Source organism: Sus scrofa, chromosome 17 (genome assembly GCF_054392235.1).
Source record: "Sus scrofa isolate SSC_HxYL_T2T_F1_AM1 chromosome 17, Sscrofa_HxYL_maternal_Yorkshire_Landrace_v2.0, whole genome shotgun sequence".
NCBI lineage: Eukaryota > Metazoa > Chordata > Mammalia > Artiodactyla > Suidae > Sus > Sus scrofa.
This window is the reverse complement of record NC_139399.1, coordinates 7,356,050-7,377,599: the sequence shown is the minus strand read 5'-3', so window position 1 is coordinate 7,377,599 and position 21,550 is coordinate 7,356,050. Positions and strand designations below refer to the sequence as shown.

Genomic DNA, 21,550 nt, shown 5'->3' with positions numbered 1-21,550 from the left:
CACAGTGGGTTAAAGATCTGGCATTGCCACAGCTGCGGTGTAGATTGAAAGAGGCTTGAATCAGATCCCTGGCCCAGGAACTTCATATGCTGTGGGGCAACCAAAAAAGAAAAAAAAAGATATGTCATCAGAAAGTATTTTATTGTATTTTATTATTATTATTATTTGTATTTTTAGGGCTGCACTCGAGGCATATGGCATTTCCCAGGCTAGGGGTCAACTCAGAGCTGTAGCTGCCAGCCTACACCATAGCCTACAGCACACCGGATCCTTAACCCACTGAGAGAGGCCAGGGAACAAACCCAAGTCCTCATGGACACCAGTCAGATTTGTTTCTGCTGAGCCACAATAGGAACTCCAGAAAGTATTTTATGGTGACTGGTCTTCAAAAATTTACTTTAAAAGTAAGACCCTACATAGTACTGGGCAGCAGAACCACACACACAAGCACCAAATGGACATTCTCAGGCAAACGTGGCCATAGGACGAAATAAAGGTCAACTCTCAGGCCCTGGCAGAGGGAAATTCTATTCTTACCAACATAAGCAATTCTTGGCAGCTCCAGAGTTCATTCTTCAATACTCAGACGCTCTGCTTTGTCCAAAAAAGCTAACTGCCACACCCAGTCTCTTTGAATAAATAACTCCTTAATTTTCAGATATCAGCTTAGAGGTCACTCCCTTCAGAAAGCTACCCCTGACTCACAGGCTAGACTAGGTGCTCCTGCTTCTAAGCCCACCTGTTTGATATTCCCCCTAGTAGAATACATCTCTACATTCTGCGACTGCCTGTTAAGCTTTCAGCTCCAGTAAGGCAGGAGGCCTCTAATCTGTCTTGCCCATCACTGCACCCCCAGCACACAGCACAGGGTCTGGAAGGATGCAGGTATTCAGGAAACACTGGCAGAATGATTACATGAATTGATGAGTGTCTCATCCTCTCCACCAGGATGGAAAGTGAACCAACCCTCCTGGACTCTTGCCTTAGCTTTATCCGCAATGCCACCAAGAAACACCCAAGGTGGAATAGCATCTTTCCTTCTACAGGACCAGCACCTTACGGACAGAGAATGGAGGCTCACGGGATCACCCCAATACAGATTCAAGGAGGCACTTCTCATGATCAGCAATGGACACAACCCTCCAAAGTCAATGTAATGTCACCAAGAGCCTGAGAGTTATACCAGCCAGAAGCCACGATGCCACCTGTCCCAGACTGGAGGGTAAGATCTCATTCAAGTCATTCAACTTCTCAGAGCTCAGAGTTTTCAGGAAGATATCAGGTCCTTCAGCAGCAGCCATTCTCTTTAGGTAAAGAAATGATGACAGTAAAAAGCTACCCACACCACGATGCTGCTGGGGGGCAGCATTGGAAAGGAGGCATCTCTGCGGTTAGGAAGGGGTTAAGCACACGTCTGTCTGGGATCTCCTCCCCTCCCCATAAATCAGCCTTGACTGCTGCTCAGGCTGAATGAAGCCCCACCAGGTTGGCCTGTCAGGAAGGAAGCCCATGCGTCCAGACTTTTGTTGTTCTAAGGATTTTTTTTTTTTAATTTTACTGCTCAGGAAGGAAGCCGAAGCCTAGGCCCTGACTGCAGTCCTGCTGATTACTTACCCCGACTGCACTGCCGACTTTCCCTCCCTGTCCACCTCAGACCAACTCTCTGCTTTCCTAGAGCTCCTTCCTAACTCTGACTTTAGCATCTGGGCCTAAATCCTAGACTTTCCACCCTTCTTTAAAAAATGAAAATGGGGAGTTCCCGTCGTGGTGCAGTGGTTAACGAATCCGACTAGGAACCATGAGGTTGCGGGTTCGGTCCCTGCCCTTGCTCAGTGGGTTAACAATCTGGCGTTGCCGTGAGCTGTGGTGTAGGTTGCAGAGGCGGCTCGATCCCACGTTGCTGTGGCTCTCGCGTAGGCTGGCAGCTACAGCTTCGATTAGACCCCTAGCCTGGGAACATCCCATATGCCGCGGGAGCGGCCCAAGAAATGGCAAAAAAAAAAAAAAAAAATTAATTAAAAATAAATAAATAAAAAATAAAAAATGAAAATGAAGAATATTCTGCATTTCCCTTCTTGCCTCTCACACACCTCTTCATCCATGAGCGGGCAGGACTGCGGATGGGGAGAGAGGAGGGGTGGGTGCTCCGTGATCCACAGAGATATTCTGCCCCCTAAAGTGTCCCCAAGCGCTTCTCTTAAATGGAGAAACTGATGAAGGAAGGCATGGGGATTGAGGTATTGGATAACTGGCTTCCAATGCGCTATTTCTGCTATGTATGTATGCAAACAGGAGACCCTTCAAATACAAGCCTCTATATTTAAATAGCAGACTCAAATCCAAGGTCCTCAGGCAGAGGGACAGGCTTTCCCACTCCCATTCTCTGACTCCCCACCACTCCCACTGACGGGCGGTCATTCTCTGGTGTTCCTGAGACCCCTGGGGCTTGCTTTCTATGAAGAGAACAACACTGAGTTTATTTGTGTGCTCAGGGTAATGGACAGCCCTCTTGTACTCCTAGGAGAATGCACACAGATACAATGGAAGAGGCCTGTCCCTGCCCAGCCCTGCCCTCCCCTTCCCTGGCTAATCCCTCCCCAGCAGCAACCCCCCCAACTCAGTCCTGCTGCTGCATTTCTCTCCTGACCTACAAGGCCCCTTCAAACCCCGTCCTAAGCCTCCCCATAAGCAGGGACAAACCATCATGCTGTGGGACTGTGACACACAGATGGGGGAAGGTTCACAGATTTCTCTCACACAGACAAGAGGGGAAGAGTGCCTGTATAACTTAAAATCTGAGGACATACTAGAAACTCCATGACTCTGAATTCTAATACTAGTCAAATACCACTACAGCAAACCTGATTATATGTGGCCCAGATCTCTATCACACACAAATGCAAATGGCCCATTTATTTCAAATAATATCTGATAACGCAAAATTCCAGGATCAGAAAATATGATGAAATTCAGATTCTCTAACCTCGGTCAGGGCCTAGATAGCTAATGCTAGTCAAGTCCCTTTCTGATGCAGGGACTCAGCTTCTTTTACTCTGATATTACCTTGCTTCTCAATAAAATGAAGGTAGAAAGAGGTCAGAGGGCCACCAGGGCTAATCCTGGTGGATGGATAATAATGGACGGAGGTGAAGCAGCTGTGATTGCGATCACAGAAAAGGGCTCTGAGCCTTTCTCTCACCCCAAGTACCTGCTAGTTATTAATGACCCTGTGTTTGGCTACATCAGTGCCTCTAACAATGAAGATGGTACCACCAGATTTTCCTTGAAATAATAATAAGTCATCATGTAGTGAACACTTGGTATGTGTGAGGACCTGTTCTGAGCATGATCAGCATGCTGCATCTCATTCAGTCCTTCACAATAACCCTTTCAGGCTGTATAAGTCCCAAATAACAGGTGAGAATACTGAAGCCCAGAGGAGTTAAGCAATTTGCCCGGGGTCACAGAGCAAGTAACCAAAAAGTGTAATGAGTTTACTCCAGAGACCAAACTCTTAACTGTGATGTTACAGTGCCTTCCCATCTGTGATCTGAAATACCTTCCAGTGGAGGCTCAAAGGGGCAAACTCAGCATTTATTCCCCTAACAGGTATTTATTATGCCAGGCCACTCTGACTCAGTTTAAACCAAACCCTGAGAAAGTGAGGTCAAGTGAAAGCAATATCGGATTAGCTGACACCTAAATGGGAATCATATACCTGAAAATAAAGCAAAGATCTCTCCAGGGCTGGCCCTTGCCCCATCCCTGCAGCTCTCTGATGGTCTGCGGCTCTAAGATGGATGCAAAGCCATAAGTCTCAGCCAGCAAATGAATTTCAGTGGAAAAAGACAACCCTCATCTGGTGAGTCACACTCAGGCTTACCGGGCTTGATTTCTCAAGAGACTGGATCAAAAAGTTCCTTCTTCACACGTGCAGCTCTAGACTTTCCTTTCTGTCCTGAACAGAATGTACTGGACACAGCAGCATGTCTCCCCCTCAAAACACAACTTTCATTTCCTCTAGGTCATCTTCAATCAGAACACATTCCGCAGAGAAAATTCACGGTCAAATGTCTGAACTGCCAGATGGTTGTATGTGTCTACAGAACTCCGACATGACTTGTCTGTTTCCAGCTCCAACCAGGATTGAGGGAGAAACTTTTCTTCCTAAAACACACACTCAGAGAGATCTGTAGTTGTGGACTCCATGAGAGGGGATGTAATGGGGTGGGAAAACATGTGGGAAAGGGTTCGAATCCAGTCTTAGGTTTCTAGAGAGTGAGGAGAGAAAAGCAAATTTTAGATGATTTGTTGTTGTTGTTGTTATGAAATGTTTTTTAATCAAAATAAGCCACAAAATAAATCTATATTTGAGGAAGGTAATAGCACCTATCTCTTGAGAAACTCCCTACCTACCTTTGTCCTTTTCAAACCTCAAGACGCTGTAAATTCTTCCTTTCTTTCCTCAAACCTTTACACCTTTGGGATGGGGCAGAGTCTTACAACGAGTGCAAGACTGAAGAGTGGCAAATTGATGAAAATGTAAAGTACAAATTAGATTTTAATCACACTATCAATCTGTTCATTACTCAATTAACACTTTCTGAACCCTTTGCTGTGACGGGCACTGATTTAGTGCTAAAATTTTTTAACATTAAAACTAAAATGTGATTGAGATAACAGAAGAGTCTGAACTTCTGGGTAAGGTTGGAAGGGAATGAAATACTCCTGTGTACTTAGCATCTGCCAGTTTTACTGATTCACACCACAGTGTCTCATTTCTCCAGGCCCAAACCCTTCATCTCAGTTCAGGATCTTTTCCTGGAAAAGGCATAACAGAGAGACTGTAGGTGAAAGTTCTTTTGCAGAATCTTCTTCTCCTTGCCTCAAGAAAGAGAGAGTTAGAAATGTCCACCCTGCAGCAAACATCTTGAGGTTCCAAAGTATAAAAAACACACTCTGTTGAACCACAAATGCCACAACTTAAAGGGCATTTAAAAAATTTTTAAAGCATTTTAGCTGCTCCATAGCAATAAGTAACCCTTAGGTCTGCAGCTCACCCCTCTTTAAGAGGAATAAAATGGCATTAGGAAATGCTATCACACTGTCTGAAGAGAATATTTAAATTCAAAAATTATGTTATTTTGTTGTTAAAATCATGTGGGTTTTACAATAAAATGTATCATCACCCTGAATCTGAAGTATTTGTAAAGAGTACATTCAAACATGTGCTGATAGTTATTGACCAGATGGATGTGGTTAAAGAGTTAAAATATGAAAAACCATCATAAAAATATAACTATTAAATGTCTTGTCACTCCAAATCCCAAGTATTTACAAAGGCTATATTTCAACTTGTGACAACATTTATTAACCAGATGGATTAGTTAATAAGGGTTAAAAATAAGAAAAACCAATATAAAAATATAATTCTATTTTTCAGTTTCCTCTTCCCTACCTAATGAGGAAAGGGGGTGGGGAGGGAGAGCAACTTTTCTTATTTGGACACAATGTGTGTTTTTTGTTTTCAAACAAAAAAGGGCCACCAAATAATCAACCTGGGGCCGCTGACCGGAAGGCAGCCCCGGAAAACTTCCCGTGGGAAGAGTTCCAGAAATTGCCGAGACATTAACGAGTCCCGCTGTGCTGGTTGCAAGCCTCAGATGGTGGCTCAGAGGCGACCGTGACTCGCCTTGCCCAAATACCAGCCGTCCTGCCTATTCATGAACCCCAGGACTTGCGAGACATTCTCCGGACTTGAAAAGCAAGACGGGAAAACATTTCGAACCGACGTGAGAAACCTCAAAAGTCCTGGGTGCGGAGGGCGACGCTAGATCCAGATGCGCGTGTGCACACGTTCATCCTCCCTGTTCTCTGTGCGAGGCCCCCTCCGTGGTCCCGCGCAGGGTCCCCTCTCTCCTCACTCCACCGCCCGCCCATCTGTACCTCTCGCCAGGTCCCAGATCGCCCCGACCTCCGCGTGGGCGCGCCCCCACCTCGGTCACACCCCCTCCCACATCCTCACCCCATCCCACTCTCTCCGAGGCTCAGACGACATGTGGGAAACCCGCCCGGGGCTCAGTTCTCTGTGCAACTTGGGGATGCTGGGCGTGGAGGGTGGGGCGGGGTGGGGGTAGGGACCAGGCAGAGCTTGGGTCCGGGTCGCGAGCGGCTGCAGCGGCATTGGCGGTGCGGGGCTCGCTCCGCCCCGGGGCGGCCGCCCAGAGTTCTCCCACAGCTTCCGAGTCCAGCCCAGCGACAGCGAGGTCACCGGCATTTCTGAAACCAGTTGGACGCCATCTCCGTGGCGGAGGCTGGGGGGTCCTTTTCAAGGAAGCCAACGGGACCCGCTTGGTGGTCCTTCCTCGCCCCAGGGGTCCCCACGCCTCCTCCCCCAAATGATCAATTACCAGCCACCCTTCTGCCCAGAGCGGCGAGAGGCTGGCCGGCAGCTGCGAGGAAAGGGCTGGCAGCTGCGAGGAAAGGGCTGCCCGGATCACTTCTGCGTGACAATTGATGGGAGGGAGGGCACGAGGGGAGGAGGGAGGGCTGCTGTGGTTTTCTCACCGTGGTGATTAGGCATTCTGGCCCCGCGAGGAGGCAGCCAACCAGGGCGGTGCGGCGTGGAGCGAGGGCAGGAGAGGAGAGCAGGAGCGGGAGCGGCGAGCCAAGCCAAGCCAGGCCAGATGGCTCTGAAGCCATCAGGGACTGCTCTGGTCCTGCCCGGCCCCACTTTAGCTGTGTAAACATTTCTTTATCCCAACAAGACAATTAAACCCATTAGCATGAAAAGGAGTCTCCCTGGAGTTCCCGTCGTGGTGCAGTGGTTAACGAATCCGACTAGGAACCATGAGGTTGCGGGTTCGATCCCTGCTCTTGCTCAGTGGGTTAATGATCCGGCGTTGCCGTGAGCTGTGGTGTGGGTTGCAGACGCGGCTCGGATCCCGCGTTGCTGTGGCTCTGGCGTAGGCCGGTGGATACAGCTCCGATTCAACCCCTAGCCTGGGAACCTCCATATGCCGCGGGGAGCGGCCCAAGAAATGGCAAAAAGACAAAAAAAAAAAAAAAAAAGGAGTCTCCCTGACTGTGTGGGGAGTGGACAACCAGAAACAACCACACATACCACAGGAGTTCCCCCACCCACCCCAGAGGGGGAGGGAAAAGGGACTGCTGGAGCCGCTGAGCCCACAATCCTGCAAGGTCTGGGCAGTCAGTACAGTCAATACAGAGGGAACCATCTGACCCATCTCTCTGTTGATTTGCTCACCCTTTCAGAGCAGTCATCTGCTCCAGCTACAATCCAGAAGTTGAGCCCAGTGACCTGAGAACTGCCCCCAAACAGGCTCTCCAGCAAGACCAATTCTCCTACAAGCCCAGATCAGAGTCCCCACCCAGCCCAGTCCCAGAGCTCTTAGGAAGTAGCCCCCCTAACACCACCCCCAGGATGGAGCCAGCCTTTCTCACTCCAGACTGCCCTGGGCTCTATGTAGGCTCAGCTGATTTGATTCTCAGGACATAGGGTCTGCAGTGATAAGGGCCTTTGTAAAGACACATGCGAGAGTACAAAATACCATCTCCGACTTTCAAATTGGAATGACTTTTCAAATACATCAAAATTGAGAGCAACGCAGAACATCTGGGAACTGCTGTGAGCCACCTGCCTACCTGTGACTCTGCCTGACCACAGGGAAGGGGTCAGTGCCCAGTGCCCATCTCTGAAGTGAACCAGAAGGCAGGGCCCACCATCACTCTCCAGGGACAGTTCTGGTCCCTCTCAGCCCTCAGGGTGAGCAGGAATTCTGGCCAACTCCAATTTGGGCTGAGTGGATACACTGGTGGGCCAGCCAAAAACTGTCACCCGGACAAGAATTGGGCATAGGAGTGGTCTACAGAGAACAATCAGGAAATGTACATGATAAGAGCCAGGGTGCTAAGGGGGTAATAAATGTATATAGATTCTAGCACAAGGCAGCAGACAATACTTATTTTCTCTTTCATTGTAAAGTTTCCTTAATGAGGAAACGTTTATTTTTAAAAGCCCTGGGAAACATATCTGTAGACACTTCATATGTAAGACACACATGGACTATTTGTAATTGGTCCATAAATTTTCACGTCATTTCCCTGGACAAGGAGACTTGGAGAGGGTTCAGGGAATGACAATAAACATGAGTTACCTCAGTCCCTTTCCTGGGGAATTGTGCATCCTCCATGCATGGCTTCTCACAAAATACTTCTCCCCTTTTTCCAGGGCACATTTAAGTCAGTCCTCTTGAGTAAAGGCTTCTTTTTTTTTCCATAGAGCCCAACACCGACCTCAGGACTTACCTGGGATGCCAGGGACATGAGCAGGCAAGCAAACCGGAGTCATCCACTAGGAGAGATGATACTTTACCCGAGTAGCTACATTTCTTTCTACAAATATGCATATTTAATCACAAAAGAAATCCTGCCTCTGGGTACCCAGATTGAAGGAAAGAACACGTGTGCATTACACCACGAATGCAGGCCCCTCTTTCAAATGCTCTCAGATGTGGACGTATCTGCATATGGTCACAGTGTGTGAGCAGAGGGTGGCTGTACAGTAAAAACTGTCAGTGTTTCCACTGTAAAACTGATTTTTCATTGACCTAAAACTCAGTCATAAAACTTCTACTCTAAGCAAGGAACACACACACACACCCACACTCACCCCCATCCTCCAACAAAACCCTAAAGCTACATGCTTATTTAGGAGTTTTATTGTTGTATTTAATTACAACTTTTAAAATATATTTTATGAGAAAAATATTTTATTTATATAAGGAGACTGAAAAATGAGTCAACCATTTCAAAGATGAAATTTAAAGAATTACAAAGCCTAAGATATACACGGTTAATTGCGGCCATGTGGGGAAAAGCCTCTGTATGCTGTCACTTGGCTCTTCTGAACACTTTCTATCCTCTCTCTTCTCATCTCCCCACCCCCCACACTGGCCCCTCTGCCCCTTGAGCTCTCCCTTTGGAAGCAGGCTTGTATACTGCCACTCGATTATTTGAGAAATATTACTTATTTCAAAACAATTCTGTAGGGACAACCTGAAAGGCATCTAGTGGGAATAATCAGGCCTTCTAACCGCCCTTAAATATGTGTTTACATAAAACAGACCATAAATATTCTGACACACATCGGCATATGACAGGAGCCAAGAAAGCTGTGGCAGACTTTGTCGCAGTGCCTCTCTGACCCTTCCCCACAGAAAAATGTTTCGCCAGCCTTCCCCAAACTAAAAATCCACAGCACAAATGCAACCCAGTACAACCCTGCAAAGGCTGCTACACCACCCAAGTCCAGGAGAGGAGGAAGGAGCACAAATCCAGGCTTATCACAGGGTAACAGCCTCCTGTGCACTTTGTACCTTTTATTTCTCATTAAAGATCAGTCAGATAATAATGTGAGTGGACAAACATCCTACATGCACAGACACGCCCATGGCTCTAATGTTTGTGGGAGAGAAAAAAGAGAACACAAAATACACACGAAGGGAAGGATATTTTAAACAAATGAGAGGGGAAAGGGCTCCAATTTTTACAATGCTACATTTTGACATAAAGAAGTTTCTCCACCCTTCTGACCAGAATCTCATTAATTTCAAGGTCAGAATCCCATTTCACTTTGGGAGGCAGACTCATTTAATTTTTCTCCACCCAGGCATATTCCTGGGTGAGGGACCCATCTCCAAGGGGGATGACACCCCCACACAATGCACACCAGGCAAACAGTAGAGTTATGGCTTTGACACATGGAGGGGAATGGATATCCACATCTATGAGTTCTGACTCAACTAACAAGCTTTCTACCACTCTGGGAGGTCTGATAGGGGTTTGGGCTTAAAAAAAAAAAAATTGGAAAAATGGAGACAAGCTGGATTTGTTAGGGGAAAATAAAGGAATCTTGATCTCCACGTGCTACTTGGTGGCATGTTAGTTTTGAGAGGGTTTCATTTTCAACTTTCATTTGGAGAAAAGAAAAGGAGCAGCATCTAACACACCCAAACCCCAGGCCATTTTGGCCAGAGGTCAAATTAAAGTTAGCCTTGATCCCCTGTACCCTGACAAACGAAAACTAAACCAAACTAAACCAGACCAATACAACACCAGTCCCTGTTCAGCAAGTATAACCCCCAAACAGGATCACCTCCCTCTCACTCTCTCTCAGACACACATACACACACACATACACACACACACACACACACCAGCTGAACAGACAGAGAAAAGGTGGAATAGGGGCTAAAGCAAGAGAGAGAGAACACCGGCAGTTGTGCTGTCAGATAGCAAAAGCAGCCTTCTCCCTTAAGTGGGGAGGTCTCAGGCTTATAGACGCTGACATAAAAGACACCCTCACAACATATTTCAAAACCAAAGAGTGATGCATTTACAAGGCAGGTTGATTTTATGATGACTTTTATTCAAAAGGTACGCTGGGTTTAGGCAGATGCCTTTTAGCACAGGAAAGTTAACACAGTGCCTAAGTCAAGGAGACAGCCTGAGGAAGCAGTGCCGACAGCGCAGAGAGCTGCAACTTCTCTATTACTCTCCTTGGCATCAAAAGGGAAGAGAAAAAAATGGCATTCGTGGTGGTGCTTATAGAGTGGATGGGAGCACAAAAAAATAGAGAGGAGAGTCAAGCAAACCAGGTATAGTTTGCTTAAGAAAATAAAATGAAGCAAATCTCAGAACAAAGGGTTGGGTGGAAAAACACTCTCAGTTCATAAATTCTCACCAGGCTTGAAGAAAACTGCTCAGCGGGGGGGGGGGGGGGGGGGCATGTACCCAGAGTCCAAGAGCTGCAATTCTCATCTGATTACATTAGAGAGGATGGCAGAGGTCAACACTCCTAGTCTACAAGTTTCAAATTAAGGTTTAGCTCCAACTGTTAGTGAAGGGAGCCAGAACCTGACAAGGCATTTGGAGAACATGAGAAAGCTGGTCCAGGAGCAGAAATGAACGGTAGCTGTGAGCATCAAATATGGAGCAGACACACAGGCCAACCATGCTTAGTCCTGAACGCGAGCCCTGGGATAAGCACCCAGCAAACTTGTTAAATCCCCATAGAAGTTGGCTTTCCAGTCCTTATGACTGCAAGGAAATGCTTTATGGTGTTTGACGACATCTTCGTCCATCTCCGAAAAATAGCCTGATTTGGACAAGGGCTGAGAGTTGTGAAAATAAAATCACATGGAGTCTGTTGGCTGTGATACAATAGAAAAGCTAAAAAAATAATCCTGAGACCAGAGACACAAATGTAATGAGGCCAACAAAGAGAGGAGGCCTGTGCAGGCTTCTTCAGGCCCCCCAAATTCTTAGGAACCTACCCTTACTAATGAAGTGATATTCCCTCTGGTGCAGACACAGCACCCCTCTCCACCCCACAGTCCCCAGAGAGGAAGCCAATGGTGCACTGGAGGGAAGGGCAGTGCAGGCCAACATGCCTCTGGCTACCCTCAGAAAAACATTTCCTACAAGGACCATCAATGCTTATTGACAAGAGACAAGTAAATGTCAGCACTCCACAGCTACGGAATGGGACGGAGTCGGCCCTCCCCATTGCCAGGAGCAGGAAAAAACACCACGACCTGTTGAACACACTGCAAGGCAGGGCTTACTGGGGTTTGGGAAGGGTGGCACCAAAGTACTTAGATCTGTCATTCCAACCCTCTGGGCTAAATGAGGTTTCCCAATCCGAAATGAGGCCAGAGACAGCAAAAATCTTCCTCCCAGTGTCATCAACCTTAAGTGAACTGGGGGAGCTAGATGGCAGCTGTGTCCCAAAGTCATATTCCTTGACACCTGCATCTGAGACTCTGTGTCATGGCAGTTTTTAAGTCACCTAACTGATAACTCTCCTGGTCCTCAGCAGAAGCAAAGAGATGGAAAGCCCCCACTCCACTATGATTCAGCATACTGATTGGGGTGCAATCTAGATTGGAGGGAGCAAACTGTGAGTGGAGGTATAGTAAATAAGGGGGGAAATCACGGTTGGCAAAAGTGCCCGGCACCCCACCTTGCCGATGGTACATAGAGGCAAAGGTGTAGGAACCATTGGTGAATGGAATGTGCACGTCCTTGTCTACAGAGACAGGTACACCGAAGGGTCGTGGCTGCTGGCAAGGGATGGAAGCATCAAGGCTGGTCTTGGCCATGGACCCCAGGACCATCAGTGCTGGGGATGCCAGCGGGTTGGGGAGGCAGGATGAGTTCTCCATCTTGAAGGCTGCCTGGTGTAAGTCCATCGGAGTCTCTCTCTATGGCTGGTGTCACACAAGAAGCAGTCTTCTCTGGGAGGGAGTGGCACCTGGGATCAGGGCAGGGAATGTCACTGGGGAATCAACGTTGTCTAAGACCTGTAGAAACAGCAAAGAGAAAAAAAAGAGCAGAGGGGTGGGGAAGGTCAGGGGGAGGGAAAAAAAAAGAGAAACACCCAGTGATCAAACACTATTCTTCTGGCTTACGGATGCTCGGGCAAGAGACACTACAGGCTTTAGGAGCCAGTGGGCAGCAGCATCAGACCGTTTTCATTCAGGAAAATCAATAGACAACTTACTGTGATGTACGTGTAGCTGACTTTGGTCCCTACACATTCCAGGTGAACCGCTCCTGAGCCCAGCAATGGGAAAAAAAATCATAAAACCTCCCAATACAATATTCCCTGAGCAAATGAGCTTTGGAAGGCCAAGTCACCCAGTAGATTAGGTGGAACCTGTATTTTAAAGAGCCTGCACCTGCATGCCCCACTCATGGCAAGGCTGACGTTCACACAGAGGCCAGGTTCTACCCAGAGGACCCCCCCCACATCCACATCCCCTCTCCATCATCCCTAACAATGCCCTGAGACAGAAACACCCCCTAAATCAAGCACTTCTAGACCCTGAACATCTCTGCGTGGTAGTTGGTACACACTGTACATGTAGATAAACTACACACATTGGCTGGCGCGCACACACACACATACAAACACACACACACACACACACACACACATACACACACACACACACACACACACACACATCATGAGTCATCTAAGACTGTTTCCAGAAAGAAGTGTGGTGCCGGAGGCCAGCTCCAGCGGCCAGGAAGTGTACACTTTTTCCCAAAGGAGAGATATAGACATCAGCCTTGGCAACAGAGACAGCCTCTTTGTCCCTTCTTTCAGGGCGCTGGACTGCTCAAATTTTATTGGCATAAGTGGTTGATTATATAGACAGCTTTTCACTACAGATTACATCATAGTGTTAAAAGTACATTGGTTAACTTTTACATGGTACAGCAGCTATACATCACGTTCTAACATCTTTGTCTTAACTAAATTTAGTGAGTACAGTTTAAGGGCAGTTAGGTACAATACATCATGTGGAAAGGAGGAGACTCAGTACAAATCATCCCATGGCCAGCAAGTCTCCACAAGTTGAAGAGGTCATGGACACAAGAATTTTGCATGTACAAATCTTGTTTTTAGACTGGTGCTTGTCTTTAAAGTGTTATAACAAGGAGACAGTGTAAGAAAATATAAACCAACTAAACTAGCTATCACTTAAAAGCTTCTATAACTCATAGCTAGGTGTCTTTTGGTCAAGAATAATATATGCCTAACTTCTATGAACTTCATTAAAATCCTAACTCTAAAGTTCACTGTAACTAGTTAGTAGATAAACACCATATATTAATTAATATGGATATGAATAGGGAAAAGTCCTTCAGGGTGAAATTTTTATTATATTATTGTTGTAATTTTGTTAAATCACAAATCACCACAGGAAAATAAGAATGGAAAATAAGAATAATAAGTAAATAATCAGGAAAGACTGAGGAAAACTGAATAACAAATAAAACAACAGGAAAGACTAGGTCACCCGAGAAACAATCCATGTTCTCCAGCGCAAACATGCAAACTGCTTTCCCAGGAAAGCCCCAATTCTTCCACATCAATATCAAAATGAGAGCTGTGTAACCAGGCAAGCTTTCATCCTGACCAGAGGCCCACCTTCGGCTTGTACCGTTCAGGTGAGCTCCCTTTCTTGGTTAGGAACCTGCCTTTAGGGGTTTTTTTGCCATCAGGTAAGGTCCTTGTTTTGAGTCACTGCATTTTCTTGGCTCCCCGCAGAAGTGCTCTGTGAAGAAACAACAGCAGCATTATTTTTGATCCACAGCCCTCTCAAACCACACAGGCATTCTCTCTTCTGAGAAGGAACAAAACCTGCATCAATAGTGTCTGGTGTCTCTGACAATGTTTAAAAACATTACGGGTGCCTTTGGCATATGTTCTCTAGAAGCATCTGTCTTCCTGGGGCAGCGAAGAATGCATAGGTCCCTTCAGTTACTGATGCACTCACTCTTTTTTTTTTTTTTTTTTTTTTGTCTTTTTGCTATTTCTTGGGCCGCTCCCTCGGCGCAACGTGGGATCCGAGCCGTGTCTGCAACCTACACCACAGCTCAGGGCAACGCCAGATCCTTTAACCCACTGAGCAAGGCCAGGGACCGCAACCTCATGGTTCCTAGTCGGATTCCTTAACCACTGCACCACGACGGGAACACCATGATGCACTCACTCTTAAGCAGATTTGTAAACCGCCTTGCATTTTGCCATTAACATTTAGAGCAAAATGTTAACAAAATTTCTGACTTATTTTCCTCCACTTATTGGCCCAGACAGAGTTGATGTCTGCTAAAGGCCGCTGGAAGAAATTGGAGTTCAGAAAGACTTCTTTCAATTTCCCTTTTAAATTTCACTTGTACATTTTCATAGCCACTGATGCTGTTTCAAAATGTATTTTGAGTTGGGGGTGGGGAGGAAGGGTTGTATGGGTAAGTCAGGATATCATGAGATGAATACTAGGACTCATTAGCTTAAAAATATGCACTAAATAAAAACAATGAAACGCAAAGTGTAACCCCAAAGCATCATCTGCTGCCAATTATACCCTCTAATTGTCTCAAATAAAATTTACCCCCTCTCTTAAAAAAAAGCACCCCACCCAGATGGGGTATCTTTGCTGTTCCTTCAAATAGGCCTCAGTTAAACAGTGGATGAATCCTCCCCACTTAATGCAGTGCCCAGAGTATTTCCTTCTCCCATCCTGTAGCCAACGTGTCAATGACTGTTATTAATTGGGAAGATGAGTGCACACCATCAGACTGCTTCCTCATTTGGCATTTTTCCTTATAGACGTCATTGCTAAATTACCAGATTATGTAGCTCACATTAAAGGATTTTTCTCTCCTCCAAATTTTAAATAACTTTCCTGTCAAGTTATAGCAGTGCAGGGAATGATCTGCCAAGGACAGCCAGTGAGCCTGACGAGTCTGGGAATCCTGTTCCTGGCTGTTTCCAAGTCAGATTAATGGTCGTGCCAACATGGATGCTCCAAAAGTGGGTCCAGGGCTGGTTCCAAGGCTCCTAAGCAGCTCCTCACTGACAGGCATAAAACAAGCAGGGCTACAGGAGGCAAGCTGGAGAAAGAGGTAAAGGTAATACAGGGGGGTGTGAGGGGAGGAATGTTTCCCCCCAAAATAACCATCACCCAAAGGATTCACTTTCTAGTTTTACTTCCTGGATCACCTCATTATGTTCAATGAGTTTCATAAATTAGTAATCTGGCGACAGCACCCGACACTCCAACATGGTGAATCGCTCAAACCTGGTTATTCATTTGAAACTTCATTATACTGAAAAGAAATCAGCAATATTTTCCCAGGCCACAACTCTTTTACTCCCCTGTGTGAGTGGTGGTCTCTGTGGGGGGGGGGAGTGCTGTTTTTCTTTTCCCTTTTCTTTCTTACCCCCTCCTCACATTAACAACTTGTATAGAAGAAGCTTCAGCAGACCACAGTCATTATGAAAATCTATAGTTAATACACTCCCAATGTCAAAATGTCATGGGTTTAAACACAGAACCCAAAATAAGAAAACTAACTAATCCTCTTAATTAAAAAAATACGGATTGTAAGATAATCAGCTTGATGGATCATTTGGGTGAATGTAAAGAACTGGGCAAAGGGAAAGTGTTGCTTTTCTGCTTCTATGCTGATTTTTTTTTAATTTAGCACTTCATGCAAATCCAGATTAAAACAACTCCAGCTATTGATCCCAGCAGTGGACTTGACATTAATTTTAGTTCACTTCTCACATTGCAAAGGGATCAATAGGAAGTAATAACAGCTGACATCCCTGCTGAAAGGAGGAGAAAGAAGGACTGAAGACAGAAATCAAAAAGCAACCAAATAAATCATCAGCTACTTTTCCACGGCATCAGACAAACTCCAAACAGATTGCAAAAAGTCTTTGTTGAATTAACTAAACAAGGAGGAGGGATCAATCCACGAAGCTAAATAAATTGTCTGGCAGGCGGTGAGGTTAGATGGAGGAAACCAACAAATACTGAGTTTTTAAAAATTTCAAATCCTTGACGTGATGGGTTTGGTTCGGGGCTGTATGTGTGGGAGTTTGTTAAATCACACACCTGACCCTGGTTTAAAGTGATTACAAAATGCCAGCTAACTGAAAAATTAAGGAGATTACTAATCGCGTGGTTAAACTTGCCAGAACCAAGACAAATGGAATGAAGGAGCTAGTGTTTGGAAGGCGAACATGTCTGAAGCTGGGCTGATGCTCAGCGCTCCGCGCTCTCCGGCACGGACTAGCCACTTTCGCCCTGAAAAACCAAAAGCCAGAGAGACAGTTTCAGAGAGCGGGCAACCTCCCACCCCTGCCTCGGACCATCCCTGTCCAGGATCTGGACTTCCTGACCCTCGCCTAGGGATCTGAGTAGAAGGAAGCGGCGCCGCCGTTGCCCACCAAACTAAGATTCTGCTGGCAATTAAAACTCACGCACCACACTCCTCTGCTTATTACAACAGGTGACATTTTTGTGGTCTATGTACCGTTTCCAAAAGGCAAGAATTAAAATAATAGAACAAATGATTTTTTTTTTTTTTTGTGGTATCTGGAAACTCTGCTCCAGCAGAAATTCTGAGCACCAGAAGCACGAGCTCAGGAAGCAGAAGGCTGGGGTCAACGCCAGCGATTTAGAAGTGGCCGGGGGCCGCTCCCAGGTTTGGATCCGGATTCAGGCCCGGCTTGGCCAGCGGATAAGAAGCCGAGACCAACCGGCCTGTCGGAGAGTGAGGGGCCGCAGGGCTGCAGCTCAGCGAGCGCGGGCACAATTCAGCCGCCAAGAGTATTCACCTGGAAAACCCAACTCTTTCAGGGAAAACAGAGGGAGAAGAAGTGAAGGCGAGACCTACATAAACTTAGGGCCAGTGCAGAGCTGTACCCATCAGTCCTCGGCCTGACCTCTCCCTCCAGCTCGCGGTGGCTTTGCATAAAGAATACTTTGGTTCCCAACGACCTCCACTTGGAACATCTGTTTGTAACTTTGGGGAACCAAGGCGCCGGCCGGGGAAGACCCGCTAAGTGTGACGCGCCCTGGTCGGCGGCCAGGCAGGACCCATGAGGCAGGGGCTCAGAAGAGGCTGCCTTCAATCAACGTCCACGGACCTCGTGCCCCTGAACAGCCCTGCCCTGAGGGTGACCCGGGGCCCGTCGCCGCGTGCAACCACTTCGGCGGGTAGCCACCCAGCTCCCAGATCGCAGGGTTCCTGCATGAGGGCCGGCGCGGGACAGCCAGGCCCTCCCGGTCCCAGGACAGCGGGCCTGGGGTTTGGGAGGGAGGGCTCTGCATCTCCAGTCGCAGCCGCTCGGCCGCCGCACACTACGCAACCTGCACAACAGGTGTGTGCCCTCGCTAGCTCGCTCGGCGCCCAGCCCCGTCTGTCACTGGCAGTGAGGCGCTGCCCCGACCTCGGCCTTCCCGCACTCCCCGGTGTACGGCAAGCGAACCCACGCCGCCTTCGCCAGGTTTGCACGGGTCGGAAAGGCCAGGCACGTAAGACGCTTGCATCCTTTTTCCTCCACGCTCTTTCTGCCTTTCCCCCTTTGGCTCCCTTTCCATTTGCAGGAAGAAGCCCGGAGCCGGGCAGAGGAGGAGACCCGCACCCCTGCCTGCTCTGTTCCCTCCAGCCTACACGCCGCTTCCCCCCAGCCCGCCCTTTTTTCTCTGTATTTTTCCTTTCTTTCCCCTTTCCCCTTCAAGCAGAGTCCGGAGCGGAAGCAAGAGGCGAGACTTGGTTGGTGGGCATCGTGGGCAGAGAGAGCCCATGGGCAGACAGCACCTCTGAGCTGCTCCTGGGCAGGAGGTGGCATAGGCCAGAGACCCCGGACTGACCGCCTGGCCCGGCAGGCCTGAGTGCCATTCCAAGCTTCCCCACTCTACGCTTCCGAGTGGTGTGACGCGTGGCTGGGTCAGGGCTCAGGCCCTGGTCCTCCCCTGGAACCGCGGCCAGGGCCCGAGTGAACATGTTCTGAACAGAAGCGAGAGCTCTTCCCCTGCCTCTGGGCAGCCAAAGCCCCAGCTACTTCGGGGTTCCCACGGGCGCTGGCTGGCCGGGGTCCACCCGGGACTGGAGCACTTGGAGGGTCTCCTGGAGTGGAGGAAGAGTCCGGGCATCCCCTCAGATGGCCTCATCGCCCCGGGCGGCCTCACTCGGGGGCCACACGGAAGCTCTCTGCCCAAGTTTGATGTGCCCTGGAAGAAAAGGCTTTCCATTATCAAGCACAAAGGCGAAACGCTCAGGATGAGCCCTGAAAAGCCCGGGGCTGGGGAGGGGGACGGCCAGAGCCTCGCGAGCGCGGTGGCGGGGCTGGTCTCCGGGCAGAAAGGGTCGCTCCGCCTGGGCTGACAAGCGCGGCGACGGTGGCCGCAGGACCTCAGCGCCCAGCGTGCTCGCTGAAAAGTTTTGTTCTCAGGTCGGAGAAAGAGAAATTGTTACTCAGTTTAAGGCTGATCTAAGCTAAAAACAAAACTACGAAAAGAGCCACGCGCTGCTGTCTGTACGGAGATCCTCACACCCTGCTCCGTAGAACCGCTGGGAGAGAGTCCCGGAGCTGAAAATCCCGGGAGACCCCCCCCCCCCCCCACCGGCCGGCTGCTCTGAGGCCAGGCAGGCAGGCCCAGCGGAGCGGGGAGTTTATCCGCTTTGTTTGGAGCAGTCCGCCTCCCGTCCAGCACCTGCCTCCTTCCTGCCCGCGGTGGCTTCTCCCATCCCACCCCCACCCCTCCACGCCTTTCACCCCCCATCCCCTCCAGGAAAGTAAGCCGAGCCCCGGCGGGCCCCTGGCTTCCAGCCTCTCTCAGGCACCCCGCCGGGCCAACCGGGTGTGGTGCGTAGGGGGTCCGGGTCCTTTCTCATTCGGATATCCCCTTCCCGGTCCCGCCAGCCACCTTGGGCTCCCCGCTGAGTACCACCCAGCCGGGGCCCCAATGGGTGGGATCCACAGGGGAGCTGGGCGAGGGGGCATTCTCGCATTGGACCCAAGCAAAGTGGTAATGCGGCTTATTAAAGGATGGAGAAAAGTTCCGCTTCCTTCCCCTGCTACCTCTGCCCCCTCGACCTCCCCACTTGCCCAATTCCCGCGTCTGGTTCCTCCCCCTCTCACCCCCCAAATAAAACACATTAAGGAAAACTCAAGAGGAAAGTTTGAGTGAGGCAGCGCAAGGAGTGCGCAGGGCACAGATGGCAGGAGGCACCGTCGCCAAGATCTGAGACGCACCTGTTCAGATCTCTGCTCCTGCTCCTGCCCCTGCCCCTGCGCCTGCCTGGGGGCAGCGGTGGGGGGAGCTGCCCGAATCCCCAGGAAACGGACCTGGAAAGTTAGCCAGGTTCCTGAGCAACCGGCCACACTCGCACCCACCCATCTGGCGTCCACACACACATCCACACCCCTTTCTGGTCTCTACTTTCCATGGAGATTCCTTCGGAGACCAGTCGCACTTTTCAGGACGCAGAGCGAAGGAGGCGGTGAGTGTGGTGCATAAAAAGTACTGGGCGCGCAGAGGCGGCGGCAGCAGGCAGCTGGCCCAGGCTTTGTGCTCCAGAGCTGCCTGGGATTGCACGTACAGATCAAGAGACTCGGTTGGTGTGAGAGAAGGAGCAGTGCTGCCTCTCAGCGCTGGCTCTAATCGGTGAAAGAGCCTCCACTCTCCCAGGGACACGCGTGCGCATGCACATATTCTCTCTCTCACACACACAGGCACTCTGAGCACTGAATACATTAGGGCACTAAGGGACTCTGGGAAACGGAGTCCAAACCCAGGACACTGCTGGAGAACAGACCTGCTGGTCTTCACAAAAGAGCTGGAAAGTCTTAGGGTCGCCAGACATTGTGGAAGCTGAAGAGAGCGCCTGCTTTTGTTTACATTTACCACCAACCCCCCCCCCCACACACACACAAGGACTCAATGGATGGTTTGCTGTTCTTTCTCTCTTGAACTAAAAGTGAAAAGAATAAATGGCTAAATCTCTAAGACTGACACCCACTGCCTCCCAAATGCTGGCTCCCTCATAAACTCTGTCTTTTTCCAGAAAAATCTGACCTATCACTTTGCTCTTGAAATGCTTCTCTGGAGCTTTGCCTATAATAAGATAATAAATGAATATAAATAAAACTATAATTTGCAGAGGGGATGGAGAGGGCCTCATTCAGCACTCAGTTTTGAGACTAAAAAAATTATATTGGTATGAATAGTTACAGTTCTTTCTTCTCAAATAGTTCAATATCATCCTTTAAGTTACCACACACAGAAAGATAAATAGGGAAATGGATGGAAAACTGGCATTCCCTGAGTGTCTTCTAGAATTACATGATCTCATTTAATCCTTAGATCAATTTTGGAGATAATATTATCACTAGTTTATACATAGAAGAGGAAACTGAAGTTGAAAGGGTTTTGTAATTTGCCCATGGGAACATGGTTAACTAGACTAGGATAGCAGGGAGTCCAAGCTCTGAAAGTGAAACTCAACTAAAATCTAATCCTGATTTAAGAAATCACTCCTTTCTTTCGTGGCTCAGTTTCTAAAACACAGATTTCTCATCTCAAAAACAAACAAAAAAAATGGGGGGGCTGAGGAGTATATACTGATAATTGGCCCCCAGAAGAACCACATGGGGTTACAAATTGTTTATCTAAAAACATAGAGTCCTCACGGTCTCAATCTTGCTCTAATTTTATGGTCCCTTTTTCCTTAAAGTTAACATAAAGCATCTAAATATGATGTATGCTTAGGTACACATGTGTTGTATGTGTTTGTATTTAAAATTTTTAGCTAGCAACTAAGGAAATAGTTAATTTGATCAACCCAGAGTTCTATGTTTATGACTCTGTCTCTGTAATTCATGGGATTGGGGTTGTTAAGGAACCTCGAAATCTTTATTCACATTTAGCCATGCATTCACACAGCAGCATTTATTGAATTAGGTACTATTCGTCCTGCTAGATTATTCTTTCCTGCTAAATTGTATGCTCTGTGAAGGCAAGAATCATCTTTGTTTTATTCAACATTATACCTTAGCATCTAAAAATGTCAGTCTCTTAGTTGAATGAATAAATGAGGATATAAAAGTAAAATGAACAAAATTTCTGTCCCCAAAGAGCTCATAGTCTAGTAG

General features: G+C 48.0%; 1 long non-coding RNA gene across 3 annotated transcripts; it reads right to left on the bottom strand.

Annotated features, from left to right (window-relative positions):
* Positions 1-10,429: 10,429 nt before the first annotated feature.
* Positions 10,430-20,083, bottom strand: LOC110257412 (uncharacterized). Of its 3 annotated transcripts, none has more exons than XR_014832672.1 (4): positions 19,652-20,083; positions 15,227-15,492; positions 14,027-14,153; positions 10,430-12,386 (listed from the first exon to the last, which is right to left on the bottom strand). It is a non-coding gene; the product is annotated as an uncharacterized LOC110257412 (long non-coding RNA). The 3 variants fall into 3 exon arrangements; XR_014832673.1 differs by having other exon boundaries at positions 15,281-15,492; XR_014832671.1 differs by lacking the exons at positions 10,430-12,386; positions 14,027-14,153 and having other exon boundaries at positions 14,767-15,492.
* Between the last annotated feature and the right edge of the window lie 1,467 nt (positions 20,084-21,550).